Raw genomic sequence first — 19,535 nt, forward strand, 5'->3', positions numbered from 1 at the left:
TTTGTGGTGGGTTGCGTCCTCTCAGCTCACAGATGAGGGAGCAGAAGCACAGAGAGGCCGAGTAACTGGCCAGAGGTCCTTGGAGCTAGGGACCGGAAGACAAGACTCAAACTTAGGCCTGTCTGACTCCAAAGCCAGGGTTCTTTCCTAGAGACTGTGCCAGACCTGGACAGAGGCAGATCTTCCAAGGCCGTGTTAGCTGAGGGCGCGCTTCTTAGGAAAAAAAGCATCGTGCCGATTGCTGTGTCTCAGGGCTCTTCAGTATCTCTCCCACCAACGAGCCAGGAATTTTTGTGTTAGAGTCTCTCCTGGATGATTTCCTGGTCTCCAGAAGGTTCCTGCTAAAATGTAGCTTTGTTCCCTGAGGAGGTAATGTGTTAACCTCCACGCTCCCCGGGATGGAGAGAGGTTGGTGTAGAGCTGGGGACTGTGATAGGGGAGAGGAGACCTAGGTGGAGGATTGTAGTGCCCTCTCCCCTTTAAGACTTGATCTGAATCCAGCTCTGTCCCCCATCCTGATCCCTCCATGCCTCTTACTATGAGACTCTACGGTCAAAACATCACAACCGATCTAAGCGGGTCACCCTTGGATTGACTGCCCTAGTCCATTGCCAGGGCGTCCCAGCACGGAGGGAGCATGGCCTGTGGCCCCCTCTACGTCCCTCATTCTCTGGCTTGTGGGGATGGGACATAGGCTTAAAGCACCCTGCCCTCTCCCCAGCCAGAAGAATACCCTCTCCCCAGAGGTCTAGGGCAGGCTCTGGGTGCCCTGCTGTTCTGCCTGCTGTGCTATGTTCATTATGTCATCGTCACCTGTCTTCCTCCCTTGGCCCCCTTGCGGAAGTTGTCTTGAAGGCCCAGAAAGCAGGGTTTGGGTCTGAATGTTTCTATGTCTCTGTGGGGCTAACAGGCAATTGGAAGGGTTTCTTGATCATTTCAGTGTCTGCCAGGAGGGGACTTCTGGGAAATCAAAATAGCCCCTCCCCAAAGAGGCTGGGGGCCTTGCTTCCGCAGCAGAAGGGCTGGACCCAGGCTTTAGGGGCTGCCTTTTTGGTTCTCCCTCCCCAGAGACAATGAGGCCTGGTGGGAATGGGCAAACCGATCTCAGCCCACTTGGCCTTGTGTTCTGGGGCGGCAATGGCTTCTGATCACTAAAGCTAAGGAGGCTGGAGGTGAGAACTTCTTTCCTGCTTGGCTTCCCCCTTCTCCTCAGCCTTCATGAATTTTTCCTTCCTTGTGTGGAGGCCATCGAGAGTTCTCTAATTATACCCAATGAGAGGGGAGGGCTACAGGCAATAGCTGCATCCAATGACCTTCAGAGGCAGCCAGGAGCTGGCACCTTGTCCTAAAGATGGCTGCCTCTCTTCCCCTTTGTCTCTGGGTCCAGCTGCACCTCGTTCTCCCCATGCAACGGTGCCTTTGTGCTGGGGGAGGTTGGGGCACATGGGAGATGGCTCTCAGGGAGGACTTTGGGGGGGCTGTGTGTGAGATTGTGCCAGGGAGATGCACCAAGGGGACAGTGGGCATCAGGGAACCCACACTAGGGGAGGAGTTTCGGTTTTCTGGTTCCCAGTGAAAGGAGTAGCTGAGGCTTGGAGCTGAGTTGTCGGACCCTCTGGTCCAGAACCCCAGGCTTCATGTGCCATAGAGCTGGGGACTGTGGATCTAGAGACCTAGAAGTGGATCCTGATTCTTTTCTGTTCCTAGATCAGGGAATCACATATTCTCAGGATTAGGTGGAACTCTACAGGCCACTGAATCTACCTGAGCCCCTGGGCCATCATTCATACTCTTGATATGTAAATGGAGCCCCAGGGTTCTCTGTAACATGGAAGCCCTGCTGCTGTTACAACCAGACATGGTTATTCTGGCTTGGCTTGATTACCTTGGCTGACAGGGAACTCACTCCTTACTAAGGAAGCCCAAGTGATACAGACTGCTTTCAGGGGGAGAAAGGTATTTCTTTTGGTTCTAGAACAGGTCTCTGTCTTCCACATAACAGCTTTTTAGATGTTTAAGAATCTCTCTCCCCTCTCGTTTATCCTCTCCTTCCCATTTTCTTTTCCAGGTCGAACATCATTTGTTGATTTAGCAGTTTATTTTCAAGCACCTGTAATGTGCCCCACTCGGGCTGGGTGATGGAGATACAGGAATTAATAAAACATAAATGATCATTCACTTAGGGAGCTCACAGTCCAGCAAAGCATCATTTCTGGACTTCTCCACTTTCCTCTTGAAAGTAGGAAGGGGCTTCAGGTCTGCCTTGATCAGGGCAGAGGTGATCGCCCTGCTTCTCTGTCCATGTTTCCGTTAACTCTGTGTGAAGCTGGGGAAATCACTTAGCCTCCCTGGACACCATCCTGAGGAAAGCAGCGTTTGGCTACCTACCCTTGCAAGGTTAACGTGCGGGCTGTAACACGAATTAGAATTTTATTTTGTTACACACAAATGCAAGGTGTTATTTACATCCAATCCCATGGAGGCATGGAGCGGACGCAGGATGAGAAAAGTGTTTATTTTGGTAATGTCTATATGACAGTCATTACTGCATCTTTTCAGACAAAAGGGTCATTTGTTTAACACATTTGTTGAGTATCTACTCTGTAATACTATATAATGTGTTCATTTACTTTTTATATTCAGGTGACGTGTAGTGAGTGTTTACTGTACTCAGGGTTAGGGCCAGGGAGGAAGGTCCAAGTGTCAACAAAAGACACAGGATATGTGTCCCCATGAAGCTAATAGCCTAGAGAGAGACAGGCTTTCAACTGTTGTTCCCCAGGTAAATGGAGAATGACATTTTCTGTGGGTGACTTGGAGCGAAAGAGCAGGGGATGCTGAGAACCACTACCAGGGGCCCCTCCCACAGATAGGAGGTTGGGGACATCAGGCAAGAGGGTATGGGGCTGGGATATGAAGGATGAGTAGTGAAGCCTGGGGATGGGGTGGGAGCTCTTGGCTGGGGGAACCGCATGGGAGAAGACCCTCAGGTGGGATTGAGATGTATGTATGTGCCCAAGAAACGAGAAATTGGTGGAGAGCAGAGGGCTGGGGGAGGGCGTGGTGGGGGGTAGAATAGGAGAGGCCAGCAGGGCTGGATCCCAGAGGGCTCCCATGGGAATAGCCCCTGACCTTGTTGTCACCTGCTAGACCAGTGCTAATGCAGGCAAGAGCCTGGATCAAAGCTGGGGAGTGTGGGGGGGTTATCGTTGCTCCAGATAGGAAGGCTCTGCCCTGAGACACCCCCCCCCCCCAGGCCATCTGGGCTAGGCAGTGGCAGCCACTGCCTTGTGGAGTCTTACCCGGGCTCCCTTCTTCCCTTTGTGGGAACAGGACTTCCGCTATGAGGTAGGGTTGCCCCGGGGACCTCTGGCTCCCCGTCTAGATGCGATTTTTCCAGGACAGTCTGGTACCCAGTGCCCAGCACAGTGTCCGGCCAAAACTCGCTTGGCTGGGCTGGATTCCGGTTGTGGCTCTGCTGTTCATTTGTTGTGTTACCTGCCTCCTCTGAGCTGCTTGGGGTTCTCTTCCGTGTACGCCTAACAGTCCTGGCTCTAAGCTGCAAGTAGAGAGGGGAGCAGGAAAGCATGACCTTGGGAAAGAAGGGTCTCTGCACACTGTAAAGTGCTAGGAAGATGTACGGTTGCTCTGCTAACGGAGACCTGTCCTCAGGCTATCTTCCACACTGCTCTTTTCCCCCTTGGCCAAGGCCAAGGCCACCCCTACCTGTAGTGCCTGCCAGCTGCTTGCTCTTAAGGGCATGAGGGGAAACACAGCAGCCGGCAGCTGAGTTGCCCTAGTAACTAGCTACTAGGGGCGGAATGGAAATGCGAACACAGGAACCCCGGCCCTAGGGCCCACCTCACCTCGTCTTTTCTGCAGAACGCTTGTTATTCTATCTGTGTGCTTTCCAGCCAGGATGGTGTCATCCGCCTCATTTTTCCAGAAGAGAAAACTGGGGCATAGAGAAGCACTCACCCAAGTCCCAGAGCCGGGTCTCTTCCGGGAGGCCTTTGTGTGGCCCTGGAGGAACACGGAGCAGGTGCCGGGGGCTGTGTTTGCACGTGCGTGTGGAGGGAGCCACGGAAGCATGTGGGCTTCGGCCCTGACCGCTGCCTTCCGATGGCTTGTCGGACTCCATGGCAACCCGCACAGCACTACTCCGGGCCCGATTTTGTCTCTTGTTTCAGTAAGACATTTTGTTGAGTGCCTGCCGTTCATGCCCTCTGTAGGTGGGTGCTCTGGGACGGGGGATAGAAGAAGCAATGTTATTTATGTGTTTAAAGGCCGAACGGTCACTTTTCCTGTACTTTTCTGCCCCCCCCCCCACCCCGGGGGAAAAGAAGTACCCTGCCTTTTCAGGCATTCTGGTTTCTAGAATCGTGGGTTCGCAGGAGCACTGTGGCTCACCCCGCAGCGTGAGGCATGGGCTTCTGGCCCCCTTCCCGGCACAACTCCTCGTCGCTGGGCCTTGAGCAAGGCCCGCCTTAGGGCCCTCAGCAACCAGCAACCGTCGCCTGGCCACTGGGCAAGGCCAGGCTCTGGGCTACGTGTTTGCACTGGAAGGAGCAGTGGGCAGGTGTCTCTGCCCTCCAGCGGCTGATAACTTAGCTTGCAAGCTGAGCCCTCTACGGGAGGTGATATTTGATCATGCCGGCTGCTCTAAGAGAATGTTCCAGGCAAAGAGAGAGGCCGTGCCAGCGTCCAGGGGCATGGAGCAGGGAGATCGGGCTCTGAGCTAGCCCTGGTATGGGTGACCTTGGGCAAGTACCTTCATGTCTCTAAAGCCTTGCTGTCCCCCTATGTAAAGTGAGTGAAATAACAGACCTGTCTTGCCTACTTCTCTCTCTCTCTCTCTCTCTCTCTCTCTTTCTCTTTTTTCTATATGTCTATTTTTGAGAGAGAGAGAGCGCGCTCACACGCTGGGTGAGGGAGGAGGGGGAGGGGCAGAGAGAGGAGACAGAGGATCTGAAGCAGGCTCCGCTGACAGCAGAGCCCTATGTGGGGCTTGAACTCACGAACCGTGAGATCATGACCTGATCCAAACTCACATGCTTAACAGACTGAGTCACCCAGGCGCCCCATTCTTGGCTACTTCTTAGGGGAGTTGTGAAAGCAAATGAAATGGCAAACATAAATGTGCTTTAGAAATGCTGAAGTGCCAGATGAATACTAACTATTACATGCTTGGAAAATTCAGAGGCAGAAATCTGTTCTTGCTTTAGTTTTTTCCTTCTCCTTTTCTCCTTCCTTTCTGCATATGCCTGCCAAGTTGCTTTCCTCTGGAAATACTGTGCTTGGTGACAGGTTGGGGTTGGGGGAGAGAGCGGGGCACAGATGAAGACCCGTTGCACTTTTGCACCTGCTGGTGGGAATGCCAACTGGTGGAGCCGTTCTGGAAAACTGTATGGGGGGGGGGGGTTCCTCAAAAAACTAAAAATAACTCCCCTACGACCCAGCAATTGCACTACTAGGTATTTATCCAAGGGATACAGGTGTGCTGTTTCGAAGGGACACATGCACCCCCATGTTTATAGCAGCACTATCCACAATAGCCAAAGTATGGAAAGAGCCCGAATGTCCATAGACTGATGAATGGATAAAGGAGATGTGGTGTATATACCCAATGGAGTATTACTCGGCGATCAAAAAGAATGAAATCTTGCCATTCGCAACTACGTGGATGGAACGAGAGGGTATCATGCTAAGCGAAATTAGAGAAAGACAAATATCATATGACGTCACACATATGTGGAATTTAAGATACAGGACAGAGAAACATAAAGGAAGGGAAGCAAAAATAATATAAACACAGGGAGGGAGACGAACCATAAGAGACTATTAAATACAGAGAACAAACTGAGGGTTGCTGGTGGGGTATGGGGTCAGGGGATGGGCTAAGTGGGCACTAGGCAATAAGGAGGGCCCTTGTTGGGATGAGCACTGGGTGTTATCTGTAAATGATGAGTCACTAAATTCTATTTCCGAAGTCGTTAATATGCTATATGTTAACCAACTTGGATATAAATTTTTAAAAAATAATGAAAATAATAATTTAAAAAATGAAGAAGATCTGTCCCAACCTTTAAGGAGTTTGAGATATTTAGGAGCCGGGTGTCACCGGAACTGTGATACTAAGTAGGGCGTGCCACCTCCCTGCCGGCTGGGGTTCCCGGCCGGACGCCTCAAGAGCAGGGTCATGGGCTGACCCCTAAAGAAAAGGTGGAAAGGTGAGTGGGCAGCAAGTGGGAGAGGAAGTCCGACACTCCAAGGCAGAGCTTGCTCGAGGGTGGGGTGCAGAGAGGGAGGGGGACAGGGACCCAAAGAAGGTGATCGTGTGTGGGCTCGCTGCTCTGTGCTGGAAAGCAGAGTTCTCTCAAGGGCTGCAGCTGACCAGTGAGAGGGGGGTGCCCCTCAGCTTCCTTCCTGCAGGCTCCCCTGGGGAGGTGGGGGGACCATGCTTCAGCCCCTCCCTCCTTTTGCCCCACCCATCCCTGCCAAGGGCTGGGGTGACTGGGTCTGGATGAGCAGAGCATCACAGAGATGAAGGGGAGAAGGAAGCCTGTGAGCAGGGCTGTGAATTGATGAGTTAAGAAGGAGAGTGGAGATGGGAGAGTGAGGGGGTGGTGGCGGGGGGGGGGGGGGGAGCGGGGTGGTGAGAAGGAGAGAACACAAAGAGGAAGGAAGACAGAAGGAGCCTGGAGAAGGGAGGCATCTCACCAGATTAGGCTGATAAAAGTTGGAAGGAGGGAGGACCAGGGTCTCACTTGAAAGAATCAATATTGCTCTCAGCGTGATACAGAGGTAACCGCCACCTCAGGAATCCGTCGTGCCATCGTGTTTTATCGGGTCTCCCGGTGCTGTGCTGAGGCCAGTGGCAGCCCTCGCACCCCCTCCCAGGCACAGCAGGGGCGCTGGGGAACCTGCTGTCGTCCAGGCTGGGGGTGAGAGAGACCCAGCTGTTGCTGCAAAGGTGACTTCCAGGCCCTAACTCAGCCGGAGAACCAAGCTGCACATAGTTCCTGGCCCCTTGACTCAAACCTTCTGCAAAACTCACTGCTCCTGAGTCCCACTGGCTCAGGGCTCCGTTGTGGTAGCTGTCACTCTCACCTGGGGCTAGTAAGTGTGACAGTCACGTGTTTCCTCTCCCAGTGGATTCTTTTGTATGTTAACCAGAACTTTTGGCATGGGTGTGTCTTATTTTTTCAGTTTTAATGGTATTTATTTTCTGCGCAGGTAACACATTTCACCTGGTTCAATATTTAACAGCTACAAAAGGGCCTGCGATAGAAAACCCTTCTCCCACGTTGCCTTCCTGGAAGGGACCACTGTTGCGAGTTTCTGTGTGTCTTTTCAGAGCTATTTTATGCACATCTAGGGAAATGTATACATGCCTTCTTTTCCAACGCATTTTCATTTTTACACCGATGGCAGAATCTTCTAAACCCTGCTCTGCCTTTACTGTTGTCCCTTTGGCCCTAGCTTTGTGTATGTTATCAGTACACGAGGAGGGGTCTGGTGCCTTTTTTTTTTCCGACTGTAAGGTATTCTGCGGTGTGGCTGTGCCGTCATTTCTTTGTCCTTGCCCTTGTGGATGGATGGACATTTAGGTTATTTCCAAGTTTTTGCTACCCTAGACAGTATTGCAGTAAATGACCCTCACGTTTGTCATTTACTCAGGTGCAAGGATATTGAGGTGATGCTTTTCCCCAGAGATACAGAGATAGGCCTATAGGTGAACTATTGAGGGGAGAACAGAGCTCCTCCCTGCCTGTTTGCATCTCAGCTGTTCCACCCCCCCACCCCAGCTGAGGGATCTGCTGCAGGGCACGGGCAGGGGGGAGGGGGAGTGTGGGAGAGGGGGCGAAGGGCAGGGGCATCCTGCAGAGAGAGCCTGGGAGGGTCAGGGTGGGATGTGTGTTCCCTCCACCCAAGTCGCCAGGGCCAGAGTGATGGCAGGTCCTGCCCGGGAGCAGTGAGAGGCCCATGGCCCTGCTCTGACCACTGGAGTCAGAAGCGAGGGCAGGTGGGGGCTGTGTTTCTGAGACCTCAGTCTGCCCAGGCGAGGTGTTTTATGCACCCTATGGGGAGTAGGGGGGGGTGTTCTCTTCCTCTGGAAAGCCTTCCCTGCTCACCCAGCCCATGGGAGCATTGCCCCTTTACTCACCTGCTACGGGTTTGGGTCTGCTCAAGAGGCCGAATGGGGGAGCCGAGAGGAGGGCCAGCTACGGCCTGCAGGGCCCTTGGCTGGAATCCTGGCTTTGCCACTTAGAAGCTGTATGACAGGCCATAGTGATTTTAAAAATAAAAAGGTCACTTAAAAATAACATTTTCTCCTTATTACTAAAGCATTAGGTGTTCAAATAGACTCATTTAGAATGTAAGGAAACACTCTGGGCTTGGCATTGGGTCCCAGTGGAAGTCTCTGTGCCTGGGTAGGGGTTGGGGGTGGGGAACACTGCAAACTCCCCGTGCCCCACCCCCACTCACAGGACCTCAGTGGCACAGGCTCTGAACGGCTGCCTCACCCTGTCACCAGCCACCTTGCACAGGCAGAGGCTGTGAGTGGTGCTCGCAGTGAATCAGTCACAGAGCTGGGGCACATTCAGAGGCCTCTAGCCTCTCAGGCCAGGGTCTTTGTAGAGAGAAGGGTTAAGTTCCCGAGGTGGCAGGGAACCCCTACACGGCCCTGTGAGAAACAGATACAGCCTGGGCTGTAAAGGGATGTGGCTGTGATGAGGACTGATTTCATAAAAGCACCAATTCTCATTTGTGGGGTTGCAAGGGAATCGAGGGCTCTTTTGGCTGGGCAGAGACGCAGGCAGGGAAGGCAGAAGTCTGCTAGGAGGAGCTCTGACCGTGACCTTCACAGCTGCCTTTCCTATTCACTTTGTTGCATTATTTTTATTAAAGCCCTAAATCAGTGGTGCTAAGTAGCTCCTGATTTAGCTTCTCGATTGAGAGGAGATGTGAAACCAGCAGGACCACGGGCTCCTCGCTGCCAGAGGCAGGGGCAATGACAGTGCTCAGATGCTTTGGGTGGGCTTCATTGTGCTGGTCAGTGGTGGCAGCCAGGCTACAGTACCCAGGACAAAAGACTAACTCTGACAGAAAGAAGGACACTTCTCCATGGGTGGGCACCTTCGGTCCCAGCCACTCTGCTCTGTGGGGTCCTGTCACTCTGTTTCCGATCTGCTTCCATTCTGATGGAGAAGAGCTCCCTGAAGTCTTGTTATGGGGAATCGGGAGGAGACGTAGGTTGGGGGGCAGGGAAGGGCAAGATAGCAGTTGGGCAAGCTCCGAGGAGGCAGATTTCAGCCCAGTGAAGCAAAAAGCTTTCTAGTGATCAGAGTTGTTGATACATGGACGGGGCTTCATTGATTCATTCATTCGTAGGTTCAGCAGATGTTTCTTGAGTTCCCGCTCCAGGCCACTACTGTGCTGGGCCCTGAGGACTTGCTTTCAGAGGCTCCTGGTCCAGTGCTGAAGACCGTGAACAAGTGAAACAGCAACAAGGGACCTGTGCTTTGGTGGGGAAGGGCAGGTGCTAGGGGAGCACAGATCAGGAGCACCTTATCTATCAAGGATGGCTTCCTAAAGTGGGCACCATTGAGGGTGAGACCTGAGAGATGTATTAGCCAGGCAAGGAGGAGTGGGAAGGGTGGCTACAGGAAGGAATCCAGCATGTGCAAAGGCCCGGAGGTTGGAGAGGGCCTTTTTCGCTTGCCGGTGTGGATGCAATTGAATGAGGTTGGGGCAGAGTGACTGCATTCCCTGCTGGTAGAGGCATCTCAGCAGAAGTTTGGCATGAGGTGTAGGAGAGAGGCTCCAAGCTCTGGATGAGGAGGTGAAAGGGGGGACTCTAGTTCCCTGGCCCCTTCTGAGATGCTGTGGTTCAGAGTGTCTGCTGAAGTCCCCAGGTTCAACATGTTCAGGTATCACATGTGGGCTGCCTCCTCTAAAACCAATCATGGTAGTAAGAGCTGGGATTTATGGGGCGCTTGCTAGAAGCCCACTCTGTCAACTGCTTGATTATTTCAGCGAGTCCCCCACAGCACCCTTTATTTAGGCAGTGCCGTTGGTCCAGTTTCACAGATAAAGAACCCAAGGCTTTGCGATGTTAGGTCATTTCACTTGACCCAAGATCACATAGCTAGTTAAGTGGAGGAATCAGGACTTGAACCCAAGTCTGTGCATCCGGAAGCCCGTGTGCTTAATCACATGCGTCTGCCCCGGGGCCTCTCTGTCCTCCATCTGCCCGTCCTCCAGCACCCCCTCCTTTGGGACTGTGTCACGTGTGGCCACGAGAAGAGGCTGGCTCCTTCAGGAAAGGCAAGTTGCAAGGCAGAACCAGGGGACTGATTTTTAAATCAGAACATTAAAAAAAGACAAAACAACAACTCGACAAGCTTCATGTTTTGCTTTCCTCGTAGGTGATGAGGATCAATTTCTCAAAGAAAAAAAATCAATCAGTTGGAATGTGTCTTTCTAGAGTAAGCCTGGCATCTGTCAAATGGGGAAAAAAAAAGACCCGGAGAAAGATTTTCTTGGGTTGTGCGCTGGGCGTTGCTGACTCAGGCCGTATGCTCCAACATCATTAACAAGTTGAAAAGCTGTTGCTGCATGTAAGAATGCAGTATTGGTGGTTTGAACAGCTCGGCCGGGAAAATCTTTTACAAAGCGAGGAGGGCTGAGAGCATCAGGAGCGTCCACCAGCAGGTGCCGGGCCCACAGGATGGATTAAGGGAATTGACAGCCACACTGGGGCTTTTGTCAGGCCCAGTGTTTGGACAGGATTGCTCTACGTGGAAACCCGCTAGGGACATCCTGACGAGTTGGCAAATTGATGACAATTATTAACGGTGAAGCCAAGGGCACCTGGGTGGCTCAGTCGGTTGAACGTCTGACTTTGGCTCAGGTCGTGATCTCGCAGTTTGTGGGTTTGGGCCCCACGTCGGGCTCTGTGCTGACAGCTCAGAGCCTGGAGCCTGCTTTGGATTCTGTGTCTCCCTCTCTCTCTGCCCCTTCCCTGCTTACACTCTGTCTCTCCAAATATGAATAAAAATGTTTAAAAAAAGTTAAGCCATGTTGAGGCAAGCCATGAGAGGCAGGCTAATATCTTGGGGTGATTGGTAGAGATACAAGAAAGGTTCCCAGGGGAGTCTGCCGTCTGATACTGACGTTTAATGATTGATGGCCCTCAGGGCTCCAGGCTAGAAGCGGGAGGCCCAAACCCCAGACTGAAATCCTTCTCATTGGGTTTTGCTGAACAGCTCTTATCTATTAGCTGGAGAGTTACTGGAATCTTTCTAAAGAGCATTTCACTAGGCTACCGTGAGATGATTTGGGACTTGGCATTCCCCTGGTCTCTTAGCTGAATTATGTATTCAACCCCTACCAGACTGGTGTGGCCCACTTTAGAGACAGGTAGGGCTCAGGATGAAGGGAAAGGGGAGTGATCCTTCGTAGATTCAGACACCTATTCATTCCACATTTAGTTATTGAACACCTGCCGTGGGTCAGGCACCATGTGAGGCGAGGGGACATAAAGATGAACAACAGAGGGCCGTTCTTTCTGCCCTTGTGGAATTTATGGGAGATAGACCAGTGGCACAGAGTAGTCAGTTCTGTGCCCTATGGGGGCATACCAGATGCTGTAGGAGCAGGGAGAGGGGTGGGCAGTGCAGTCAGGGAGAGCTTCCTGCGGGAAGTGGCGTCCAAGTTCATGTGAAGGGTAACCAGGAGTGGTAAGAGAGCTGCAGGGCTGGGTTATAGATGGGTTCCAGGCTCTAAGAAGGCCCGGGGTAGAGAGGCTCATTCACAACCAGCAGATACTCCATGTGCCAAAGAAGAGATGGCAGGAGCGAGGGTCGAGGCTGGAGAGGTGAGAGATGGGAAGAAGGAAGGTACAGGAAGTTTTCTCCTAGCAGAAAACCCTAAGAGGCAAAATCCTCATAGTCTGTAGGCGTGGGGAAGGCAGATACAGTCTCTGGCACATGGTAGGTGCTCAGTAAAGGTATTATGAATGAACGTCAAGTCGAACATCCCCTCTTCGGTGAAGCCTTTCCCCTGTCAACATAACAGCATCGCCTCCCATTTGTTGGCACGCGTCCTGCACCCCGACCTGGCTATGGTTTCGGCACCAGAGACATTGTAGTGCCCCCACCTGCCTACCCAGCCACCCCCCTGTCTGCTCGCCCTCGCGCTCAGGTGCTGGCTTCAGTATTGCACTGTGGAAGCGGGGACTGTGGCTTACTCGCTTGGACTGTGGCTTACTCGCTTGGACTGTGGCTTACTCGCTTGGACTGTGGCTTACTCGCTTGGACTGTGGCTTACTCGCTTGGACTGTGGCTTACTCGCTTGGACTGTGGCTTACTCGCTTGGACTGTGGCTTACTCGCTTGGACTGTGGCTTACTCGCTTGGACTGTGGCTTACTCGCTTGGACTGTGGCTTACTCGCTTGGACTGTGGCTTACTCGCTTGGACTGTGGCTTACTCGCTTGGACTGTGGCTTACTTGCTTACGGTATTCCCAGCACCCAGCAGGGGATCGGGCACAGCTTAGGAAATGCTTCTGGAGTAAGTGATTGCTCAGAGGCGGGGGAATGGAAGAGATGACCTTGAAAAAAAAAAAAAATAGGTAAGTTCCCATGTGCCAGGCAGTGTTCTAAGCAGTTTCCTTGTATTGATGAGTTGGCAACCAAATTATGAGGTAGAGTGCCATTCTCCCCATGTTATTTATTTGTTTTTAGTTTTTTAGTTTTATTTTTTGTCTCCACTTTACAGATGAGAAAACTGAGGTCCAGAGAAGTAGAGTAACTTGCCTGAGGTCACAACTAGGAAGTGGCAGACCCAGGACTTGAATCCAGACAGCCTGGCTCCCAAGTCCGTTCTCTGCCTTTCCTCCCGGTCTTGGCCCCTGGGGGAATTTGAGTGCAGTCCCTCTGTGCACAACTCCCTGAGGGGACACCCCAGCTCCTAAGGGCCAGAGGAGCTCCTTGAGGGAAAAGGGTCAACAGCAGGCAGGAGGAGTGTTCACCGCCTGGGAGTCCCGTGGGCAGGGCAGGGCCTGGCCATTTCTGCCTTTTGGACTCGTCTGGGTAAATCCCTGCCCAGGGGGCCCAGCACCCAACAGGTGCCGCATAAACGCTTGTCAAGTGAATGCACGTGTGGGTGGGTATGCGCATGAAGAGTAGAGGGTGCTCAGGAACGGGGAGCACGCCCCTACCCAAGTTCACGTTTGCCCCCAGAAGCACCACCACGGTCCTCGAGGAGAGGAAGGGCCTGGCAGCCGGACTGTGGCTTCCTCTTGTTCCAGGCTTCTCTCCCCTGAAATCACAATGACAATCACCAGTGAGCTGAGGCTGCACCTTGGGGCCTCCTTGCCTGCCCCCAGTGCCCGCACTTGCCGTGCTCCCAGGGCTATGTTCACCTCCCTGCCTCAGTGAATGAGGAAGCTGCTTCAGGTCTAACTCAGGCCCCTCTATCATTCTTTGAGCTGGAAATGAACCTAAGAATGCTCTGGGGCTGTGGCATCCCAGCTCCCCTGGCCAGCCCTGGGAAGAGGGGTGTTAATGACAACAGCATAAAAACAAGAAACAACCAGCAACAGTTAGAACTAACCTCTGGTTCTAGGTGCTTTGTGTGAATTAGCTCCCTTCTCCTTCTCGTCCTTCTTCTTCATTTGAGGGACAGGGCAAGAGAGCAATTACAAGTGGGGGAGGGGCAGAGAGAGTAGGAGAGAGAATCCCAAGCGGCCCCACTCTGTCAGCACAGGGCCCGACAAGGGGCTCGCTCGATCTCACAACCGTGAGATCATGACCTGAGCTGAAATCAAGAGTTGGACGCGCAGCTGACTGAGCCAGCCGGGTGCCCCTTAACTCATTTATTCTTTGCAGCAACTGTCTAAGTCCATAGCCATTTTATAGATGGGGAAACTCAGGACGAGACGTGTTGCTCAAGGACATGCAGCTAATAAGTGGCAGAACAAGGACCCAGGCTTTTAGGTAAACACTAGATTGCCAAAGAATAAAACTCGGCAAAGACACCACCAGATTAAGATGGGCCGGCTTGGCAGATTGGGTGGGGGCCGCAAACCGCTGGTTACCTGTCTGAGTCCTGTGTGAGCCTTCCCAGTGCCCCCTGCCCCCCACCAGTGGGAAGAAGGGGGACCAGCAGGCCTACGGACTCCAGACAAGAAGAGCTCTTGGCTCCCAATATCAGCCCTACAGGTGAAATGCTTCCTTCCTTCCTTTCTTTCTTTCTTTTTTTTTTTTGACTATTTATATCTTGGAGCCAGATGTGACCACAGCCAATCAAAGCAGACTCTAGATGTGCTTAGAAGGAAGGACCAGCTGTTTTGACTCTTCCTGGCCATGCACCGGACTTGGTGCTGGTAGCTTTAAAGGGATGATGAATTGTTTTGGAACTCTCTTTGGTGGCCTCCTTGATGTAGGCACCTGCACCTGCTCCCACATGTCACATGACCTTAGGTGTGGCAGAATCACTCATGCTAAGTGTGTCACTTGAGAATTGGCATTTGGGCCCACTTGGATGTAGGTCATTTTATTTCTAAGCAGAATCAAACGACAGCCTGATCTGTGGCTCCTCCTGCCAAGAATGTTGATGGAGGACGGATCAATGTGCCTGGGGGCACCGGGGACACTGGGTTTGGGGGAAGTTCCAGAAGCCATATGCTGCAGAATTCTGGGAGGCTACCACCTCCTTTCCCTGGCTCCCTAGCCCTCTTTTGTCCTAGCTGGGTATCAGCCTAGTTGGCCAGGGAACATGGAAGTTGTCTTTATTTATCTTGACCTTTTCATGTAAGTAATTTTTATAGTTCCATTAACTAGTAAGACCATTTGAAAACCACCAGGCAAAATATATTACCACGAACGCCTCAGGGACTTATGGGTTGTCTTGGGTGGAATGCTAATAGGAGTGAGAATTGATTCAGAGGGCTCACCGTGAGCGAGGGACAGCAGACTGGGAGCCTCGGCCAGGGAAGGGCCAGTGTTGTCTCGGCAATTTGTTTGCAGAAGAGACCCCACATCTGCCTAGACCGCTTTGCTTGATGCCAAGATGCCTGTGCTGGGTCCTGGCTCCTCATACGGGCTCATCCCCTGCCCCAGGACGGATGTTCTGGCCTTATATCTATATCTCGATACATTTCTTTCGTGGCAAGCTCTGTGCCCGCCTTTGTGGAATGGAGTCTTCTCCGGCTTGGTATAAATCAAAGTATGCCAAAAAGCCAATCCCCAGTGCAGTGGAGCCCTAGATTCCCAAAGCTCAAAGGAACGTTTGGATCCTGTCCTTCAGCCCCTTCATTGCACAGAGAAACTGAGACCCAGAGGAGAAAGTGGACTATATTAGTGACGGATCTGGTGTTGGAACTTACTTATGTCACCTGTGGTCCAGGCGGTGATGGAGCACGCGGATGAGAGCAGGCCTGTTAGCATCACGTAGCTATGGGCTCAAACCTTGGCCTGGCCACTGGATCACTGAGGGCTCTGGCAAGAAACAGATGGCCTGTTAACCGAGGAGAGTTTAAGAAAGCGATTGCAGGTATCCCCCACTTATTGAAAGTGTGTGTTGAACCATTTTGCTTTTACAGAAGACTTCTACATTACTACCTGTTTTTGTGAACACAGAGAAATCCATGGGGGATTTTTACTTTCATGAAAAAAAAGGTGCAAGTGAAGATAGCACTCCTCGTTTGCTTTGCAGCAAGCGGTTATAAAGGGAGCATGCACCCTGAGCAGCAAGAGTGACCCCACCAGGATCCTTCCCCAGGAGCTACATTTAGCATCAAGCCTGCATAGCTTTGAATTGTGTTGGAGCATCTGTGTTTTATCTCAATTTAATTTTGTGCTTCTGTTAGCAGGATGTGTCACAAGGTATCTGAAAAGCCTAAGAGGTTATTTGGGGGGGGGGGGGGGTGGCGAAATTTTTTCATATAAATTAATGGCAATTCCTTTTTTGCTTTATGCTGTTTTGGCTTACAAAAGGTTTCATAGAAACGCTCTACTTTCAAGATGGGGGGAGGGATCTGTATTTGTAAGGGCACGGGGAGGGATAAGGAAACCAGTAAGGAATGACAGAGCATTTAGGGCTAGCAGCCAAGAAGAGCCACTCCATGCTTGGGCAGGAAGAACCCCACCCCCGCCCCCGCCCAAGACCTTGAGCTGTAGAGCAAAGGCCCATCACTACTGCCAATCCATTGCCCTTCCATCTCCTGCTGGTATTTCCCATTGGCCAAACCCATCCAGAAGCCAGAGGGCAAGGAAGCCCATGCAGTCCACAGAGATCTACTTCTCGGGACACAGAGAGAGGCACAGAAGGGCTGAGAGTGATCTGGAAGGGCAGATAGAGAACATGCATTCTCAGGGGGTAAAAATTGGTTCTTAGTCTGTTTGCATAGAAAGCACAAATGCACTGTGTATCTGTGTATGTATTGCATGTATATGTGTTGTATGAAAAGTTCATGTCGGGAGAGTGATTAAGGACAAAATGTCTAAAATGATTCCTGGAGGGGAGTGGTTGATCATGAAAACAAGGTTGAGAAATACCTGTCTTACACTGTAGCTACGGGCATTGGCACAAATCGTTTAGCCCTTCCTGTGGTCTAGATTCCTAACTATGAATGGAGTAGTAATTATACCTGCCTCCAGGATGGAAATGGGCAACGGAAATTCAACGCCTGGCAGAAAGAAAGGACTCATCACTTGGCTTTTTCTCACTGACTGCAGTTACCAGTGTCTACCTGAGCAAGACCATAAGTGGCAACACGAGGGGTCACTAAATCATCCATAGTCCTTGTCCCCAGCCCCGGGAGGGAAGAAAAGACTGCAGTAGAGTGCCAGCTGAGCATTTGTGGCTGCTGAAGGTTATGCCTCGCAGCTTGACGGGCCCTTGTTCCTTTGCGTGGACCCAGAGTACTACTTTAAAAAAGGAGGCTTGGCATCATCGGGTGTGTCCTAAGCACATTTTGGGCTTTGTTTTACCATGTGATCATACCTGGGAGTGAGTCAATGATAGAAAAATAGAAGGGCAAAAGGCACCTTTAGAGTCCCATAGTCTGACTTCCCACCAGCCGGGAACCTTCTGGAGCAAAAGGGCCCTGTCCCCTCACAAAGTACCAGAGAGTAAGTATTTTAGGTTTTGCTGACCATCCATCTCTGCGGCAACAGCTCCACTCTGTCCCTGTAGTGCAAAATCAGCCGTGGTAATATGTATGTGAATGGGCATGGCTGTGCTCCAAGAGATCTCTATTCACAGAAATAGGCAGCCGGCAGGATTTGGCTCGAGGGCCAGCTTGCCTGCCGACCCCTCCCTTCTGTAGGGTCCTCTGTGCTCTGCTTGAATGTTCCCAGCGATAGGTTGCTCCCTACCTATAGAAACAGCCTTTCGAACTGCTGAACCCATTCAGGTGTTAGAAAGCCTTGCCTCGGGTTAGCCTGAAATCTGTCCCCTTGTCACATGTGCCCCTGGATCCCTCTTCTGTCTGGGACAGAACGGCTCCCGCTTCTCTTCAGCATTTCAGCCTGCCCCGCGGATTGTGACCTGCCTCCCACCCTGTACTTTCTTCTCCAAGCTAGACAACACGGTACCCGCCCTCCCAACAAGTCCCAACCTTCACATGACCATCACAGGTCCACACCCTCTACATCCTGATCCTTTTCTCCGGGCTTGTTAATGTCCCTTCCTCAGAAAGGACAGGTACTCAAAAGAGTCACCACCAGCCACGCATAGGGCATCTGTAAAGTATGACCCAACGGGAGGTCTGGGGATATTTAAGACTCTGGATTTAGTCTCAAGTGGCTCACAGTCTAGTTGGGGAGACCAAATGACCCCAAGCTAAGGGGGAAGTGGCAGGCGGCCAAGTGGACTATGTGCCACCGACTGCCTCCCCTGTCCCCCCTTCCCCCCCCCCCCCCCCCCCCCCCGCATACACACATACAGTATGTCATGGGATTCGGTGGAAGAAGAGGCCTCTCTGGGCTGGGTCAGTCAGGGGAACCTTGTGTGGAGAGGGGGGGTTCTGGTGGGAAAACATTTCGCCTTCCATAGATGTGCAGACTGGGTGTCTGAAGCCTCCCTAGCTTCTCGGTAGAGCTGGGTGATGGAGGCTATGCCTGGCCTTGGTGACCCTGGTGACCCAGGGCTAGGGAGCCCAGTGGAAGTGTTTTGAGCCTCCAGCTGCTGTGAGGTGACATGGTGGAGCCTGAATAGCCCTAGAAGCGTCACAGGCTGTGAGCAGTAGAGGAACTTTAAGGGTGATGAGTTGCAGTCTGCTTGTTTTACAGACCAGAGAGAGGAAGCCACCTGCCTAGAGTCATATGGCAGGAGTACAGAGCCCGAACTCACGCTGTAGTCTCCTGCCTCCTAGTCCAGTGCCGTTTCCAAAGGGATGAAGGACAGAAACCAGGCTCCCTGTGATGTTAAGGTTTACCAGGCCATAGAAAGGGGATGGGGCTTGGGGGCCAGGAAGTGGGACTAGGGTAGTGGCAGTGATCCAGGCATTTCAAGGAGGGTGTGGGCAGAATGATAGCTCGTGATGATTCATGGCTGAATGGGACTTTACAGACCTCATCTGGTCTTGTCTCAATTTATAGGTAAAGCTGCAGGGCCCGGAGAGGAAAGTGAGATGTTTGATATCATTGAGATAGATGCGGATAGTAATAAACCCAGATCTCCTCACTCCTGGAGCTGTCCTGCAACCCCACACCATTGGTGCTCAAGACCCCCAGTCACCCTGGTCCCCTGTGGCCAGAAACAGCCAGAGCCAAGGGGCAGGGACTAGAGATTTGGTGTCTGTGTGCCAGCCGCTGGCCTTGGCACTTTCCATGTTTTTCATTAAGTCTTTGCCAACCACTCACGAGTTAGGTACTATTATTATCCCCATTTTACAGATGAAGGAACTGAGGCACGGAAGGTTAGATAATTGGCTTATCGTCCTGTAATTGTAATTGACAGATAGGGAATTGAAACCTAGGTCGTCACATTACCTACCACCCTGGCCTCCCCACCAGGGGCGGAGACAGGGGTGCCCTCCAGCGTACCATCCCCTATCAGGGATTGTCAGCAGATCCCTGCAGCCCTCCCCATGTGTCCTGGGACTCCGTGAAGGGTGAGAGTGAGGGGGACAGCTTGTGTGTGGAGACCCCCGCCTCGGGTCTGAGGACACCTTACTAAATAACAATAGCAAGACTCCTACCGTACTTACTATACCCCAGGCACTGTTCTGGGTGCTTTGTCAACTCATATAATCCTCACACACAGCCTGAGGCCCGTCCTGTCACTGGCCCCCACTGGACAGATGGGGACTGACACGGAGGTAGTACGCACTTGCCTGAGGTCTAGAGCTACTAAGTGGCATCCCTGGGCCCAGAACTGGCTTTCTGGTGCAGTCTTTGCTCTTGACCACTGTGCTGTGCTGCTTCTCGCTAAAGATGCCTCCAGTCCCCAGATGCTAGAGGCAGGACAGTAGGTGGTGGGAAGCTGAGGGAGCAGAGGCTCAGGGAAGGTGGCTGGCCC

At 52.2% G+C, this 19,535-nt stretch overlaps 1 protein-coding gene across 13 annotated transcripts in view; it reads left to right on the forward strand.

Moving 5' to 3' along the window:
- Nucleotides 1-19,535, forward strand: part of MEGF11 (multiple EGF like domains 11) — a 358,279-nt gene that overhangs the window by 152,826 nt on the left and 185,918 nt on the right. The gene's annotated exons all lie outside the window — the stretch shown is intronic.

Source organism: Neofelis nebulosa, chromosome 7, assembly GCF_028018385.1.
Source record: "Neofelis nebulosa isolate mNeoNeb1 chromosome 7, mNeoNeb1.pri, whole genome shotgun sequence".
In the NCBI taxonomy this organism is placed as follows: domain Eukaryota; kingdom Metazoa; phylum Chordata; class Mammalia; order Carnivora; family Felidae; genus Neofelis; species Neofelis nebulosa.